At 35.8% G+C, this 5,162-nt stretch overlaps 1 non-coding gene across 1 annotated transcript; it reads left to right on the top strand.

Moving 5' to 3' along the window:
* The first annotated feature begins 287 nt into the window (after positions 1-287).
* LOC111758193 (U6 spliceosomal RNA) lies at positions 288-389 on the top strand. The gene has a single exon (XR_002792416.1). It is a non-coding gene; the product is annotated as a U6 spliceosomal RNA (small nuclear RNA).
* Positions 390-5,162: the final 4,773 nt, after the last annotated feature.

Below are 5,162 nucleotides of genomic sequence, written 5' to 3'. Positions count from 1 at the left end.
TGCACAATTCAATCAGACTGTGGCCAACAGGGAAGGAAGCTGGGCCTCTAATATACGCTTGCATATATAAAGAATAAAGAATATGGGAAGAGGCAGCAACAAGAAAGGGTCCTTGGCCCCCAATCCTGAGAAAGAGGCAATAGCAGACACAGCATCAATAGATATAAAGCGCTATCTCCAGAGCCTCATAGACAAGTTCAGGAATGAAGTTATTAATGACCTGAAGCTAGACATAAGCAGAATAGTTAGAGAAATGCTAAGCACCACCCAAGAAAAAACAGATGGTGGTGCTTGCTTCGGCAGCACATATACTAAAATTGGAACAATACAGAGAAGATTAGCATGGCCCCTGCGATAAAACAGATGGTGGAATGGAAGAACAGAAAAAGAGGGGAGAATTGTTTGATGGAGAAAATAGAGAAAGCATAGCATATGTGAAGCAGGTTCAAAGAGATTACTAGGAAACTAAAAACTCTATCGAAAACTGGCATAACAACTTGAAAGAAACTAAGGACAGATGATCTGAACTGGAGGGCAGATTTGTAATATGGGAGCATGAAATGAAAAACTTCTTAAAAATAACAAAGAAACAAACAGCAACAATACAAAGACTAGAAGATGATGAGAGGATCTATAACTTAAGAATTAAGAACATAAAAGAAGAAGTAGTTCAAACAAATGAACTACAAAAGCTACTCACAGAAATAATCCTGGAGAATTTTCCTAATTTAGCAAAAGGTAAAGATACTCAGTTGTATGAAGCATGCAGGAGCCCAGCCACCTACAACCCAAACAGAGCAACACCCAGGCATATAATAATTAAAATTCCAGAAATCCAATACAAGAACAGAATATTAAAAGCCGTCAGAGACAAGAAACAGATCACTTACAAGGGAACACCCATCAGAATTACAGCAAATTTCTCAGCACAAACCATGAAATCATGAAGAGCGTGGGGGGAAATAATTCAAGCTTTGAAGGATAATAATCTCCAGCCAAGATTGATATATCCTGCACAACTATCCCTGGAAATTGAGGGAAAAACAAGGTGCTTCCAGGATAAACAGGAACTAGGGGAATTTGCAACCACAAATTCAACTCTACAGAGAATACTGCAGGATATTCTAGAAAAGAAAAATATGAAGAATCCAGAAATAGTGGCAGAGAGGCCACAATGAATGGAGCAGAAAACAAAATGAAGAAGACAAACTGACAACTAATGACAGAAAAAGAGCTCAACAGAAATGAGGCAGAGAAGATTGGATGATAGGAACATCTATTTTGGAGAAAATGATGTCTTAATAGGTAATACTGATTTAGTATCATCTTGTTTTGAAGTCTCATCAAGCTTTTGTTCTTCTGTCTCCATTGGTCTTAACAGGTTGTATCTTACTGGATTTTATTATATATGACAGTATAAGCAAAAACTTTTATAGACAAGGAGATTATACAGAAATCATTGTTCATTTTCTGTTAGTTGATTCTAAATACCCTGTAATGCTGTCATTCTCTTAAATGGTTTTACATTGTTTTGATATATTTGATGCTACAGTATATGAAGTTATACTCAAAGATTTCAAGGAAAGAGACAATATGGCAACTACTTTTGTGTCGGGATTATCTTGTGGTGAAACACTATTTTGCTTTAATGGTTATGTTTTGATCTGCGCTGTTTTGCTGTTATGCCCTCTTTTATCTCAATCTCCATTTTATTATTTACTTTTTATTTTTATCCTTTTAATTAAGGGAAAAATAAATAAAAATAGCAGGATATATTATAGTAACACACTTTGACTTTCCATTATCTTGATTTAAAGCCCTGTATTGCTCTCACCATCTTGTTTTGACTGATGTTCCTCTATTCTGTTTTGCTTGATAGTACCAGGTTCAAAAGTTTAAGCAACAGCTGTGAAGATAGTGAGATTCATTATGATGCCCATTCTGGTTGACTATTATCTACTTTTGAAAACCTATAATGTCTCCAATGTTTTGGTTTTGTCGGTTTTGTTCTTTACTGTTTTGTTCAATTTTATTATAACTGATGATATAGGCAATTCTATTAGAGATAGTGGGAGGCATTATGGTAACCATTGTTGATCACCTTGTATTATGCTTTTACATTACTTATTATGTCCACCCTTTTGATTTGACTGACTCTGTTCTGTTATGTCACATTTGGTTCTACTCTCTTCCAAAAAAGTAATAAGAACTGTGGGAGCAATAAAACCCAGAATGTGTAATTGTCATTGTACAAAAGAAAGGAAAAAAAAGTGCTCTAAATGATATAACTGCGTGTATATTTAAGTGTATTAGATAATGATATTACTGAGTTTCGTTGGATCATTGAACAGAACTGTTTGCAGTCTCACTATTTGAATGTCCACTTTATATGCTTTAATTTTGTAACTTGAACAACTATTTCTAAGATGACAATATGTAATCCATTAACTACTGATTTCCTACTGTTTATTTTTTTCTGTAAATCTGTATAACTTGTACCCTTTCTCTGCTTTTTTTCTTTTTCTCCTTAAATAAAATTAAAAAATAAAATAAAATAAAACAAATGCACAGTAGATATTGTGAAAGTAAAAGGGGAAGAAATATCTAAAAAGGAAGGTGGCAGCCACTGTCAATTTCCTATTATTTTGTTTTAAAGTCCTATATCATTTTCATTGTTTTGCTTTGATTGGTCTTATTCTGTTTTGTTTGGCCTGATTTTATTATATCTGATAGCATGGGCAACTATTTTGAAGATAACAAGATATATTATGGTAGTCATTATTAATTTCCTTTTATCTTCTTTTGAAATCCTGTATCATTTTCACTATTTTGTTTTAATTGGTTTTATTTTGTTATTTTATTTGATTTTATTAGGTCTGATGGTATAGGCAGTTATTTTGAATACAACAGGAGGCATTATGGCAACCATTGTTGATTTCCTATTATCTTATTTTGAAGTCACTTTTGTGTCACTTTCATTGTTTTGATTGGCTTTATTCTGTTTTGTTTGGTTTTATTCTCTTAAAAGTAAAAAAATCTGTGTTAAAATTTGGTTATAAGAGAAAGATGCTATTATGAATGAGCAGCACAAGAAATGTCCTATGATCCCATAATCCAGTGCTCATAGCTGTGGAGTTCATCCAGGCACTGGGAGACATAAGTCTCGTTTAATGAAAAAAAAAAAAAAAACAAGTAAAATATCTGATTTTTCCTCTAGTTCCCTTGCATATATATAGTAGTTCCCTTATCCATGGGGATTATTGTTCCAAGATCCCGATGCATGCTTGAAACCAGAGATAGTATTGATCCATAAGTACATAATTTTTCTTTATACAGACAAATCTATGATAAATGTTAATTTATAAATTAGGCCCAGTAAGAGATTAACCACAAAATAACGAAATACAATATTTATAGTGTAATAAAACATTAATCCTCTGTTCTTTTTGGTTTCCTTTTTTTTTTTTTTTTTTTGAGACAAAGTCTCAAAGCCTTGAACTCACTATGTAGCCAAGGCTGGCCTCAAACTCACGCACTCCTCCTGCCTCAGCCTCCCAAGTGCTGGGATTACAGGTGTGCATCACCATGCCCAGCAATTCTCTGTCTTACTGGACTGTACTTGCCTTTTTTCTGATGACCTGACATGATATGGATGCCTATGTGATGAGATGGAGTGAGGTGTGATGTTGGCTCCACAATACAGTGTAAGGTGAGTTCATGAGGGTTACTTGAACACAGCAATACAATACCAGCTGACCTGAGGTACTCAATGGGAAGAGGGGGGACTCCTGTCTCACATGAATGGAGCATGACACAAGATTTCATCGTGCTATTCAGCATCCCATGTAATTTAAAATTCAGGAATTGTTTATTTCTATAATTTTCCCCTTACTGAGCTATCTCCTTTTCCCTTCAGTTGGCTCTAGGCAATGAAAATAGGGATTAATAAGTACTGATGTGTAATCTTTGAAGCCAGACAATAGCAGCTGTTTGCTCACCTCAGTGTCTCCCTAAATGGCTGAGCCTGGCAGAGTGCAGAGCCAAATCTGGAGGCTGCCAGCTGGATCAGAGCCTTCACACAAGAGGCTGTGACTTCCCCGGAAAGAGGTTTGCACATCAGAACTGAAGGCTGCTGCCTCAACACTAAACACTACCTTGTTTGCTATGCAGATTGGTCTTTCAGCACATCCTTCTCCCTGCATAATTCAGAGGTGCTCTCTAGCTAGCTCAGCTCACAGTAATCATGCACTTCCTTCCAGTCTCAGTCACTCATCCCCCAGCCACTCCCATCTTTATGAATTAATAAAATTCATAAATTCATGAATTAATAAAATTTCCCCTTAATATCTTTGAACCACAGTTGAACACAATGAACTGAAACCACAGAATATGGAATCATGGATAAGAAGCAACAACTGTATTTAATTTTACCAGAAGACAGAGGTGAGGTTTTGGGTAAGGCCCATGAATCTTCATCTGGGCTGGGCTCAGGACCCCTTGGCTGCCCATAACTATAAATATGTCTCCGTGTCTTTATCCTCACCATGGGTTCCACTGGAGATGGTAGATTGGAATTGACTCACTAAAATTCCAGTAACTTTTCCACCTGATTATAAATACAAACTTCCCAGGCTGTGACAAGGAGGCGGAAAAGGGATTTCTATATATTGTGTCAATTTGAGAACTGAGAAGTTTAGAAGCTTAACTAAGCAATTCAGCAGGGAGCCAGGGTTTTCACTTGGTAAACATCCTGAGCCTGTGCAGAGGAGAGGCAGGGAGATGGTGCTGGGAGTGAGTCTGCATAAATAAATGGGTGCAACTTGAGATCATACTCACAAGCAAAATAAATCAAACTCACATGTATAAATACTGTATAGTCTCCCTAGTGTAAGAAATGATAAGAGTACGTAAGATTTTATGGTAATCATGATTCCCCATTACATTGCTTTGAAGCCTTATAATGTTTTCATTCATTAGTTGGAATGGTTTTATTCTGTTTAGTTTGATTTTATTGTGTGTGTGATGGTATGAACAGCTAGTTTGAAGAAAACAAAATATTATGGCAGCCATTGCTGATTTAATATCATCTTGCTTTGAAGTCCTACCATGTTTCTGTTCTCTTGTTTCCATTGGTTCTATCATGTTGTATCTTATTGGATTTT

The sequence above is a fragment of the Cavia porcellus genome, unplaced genomic scaffold (genome assembly GCF_034190915.1).
Source record: "Cavia porcellus strain 051 isolate PalLab524CR breed Dunkin Hartley unplaced genomic scaffold, mCavPor4.1 scaffold_26, whole genome shotgun sequence".
Taxonomy (NCBI): Eukaryota; Metazoa; Chordata; class Mammalia; order Rodentia; family Caviidae; genus Cavia; species Cavia porcellus.
This window is presented reverse-complemented; position numbering and strand designations above follow the sequence as displayed.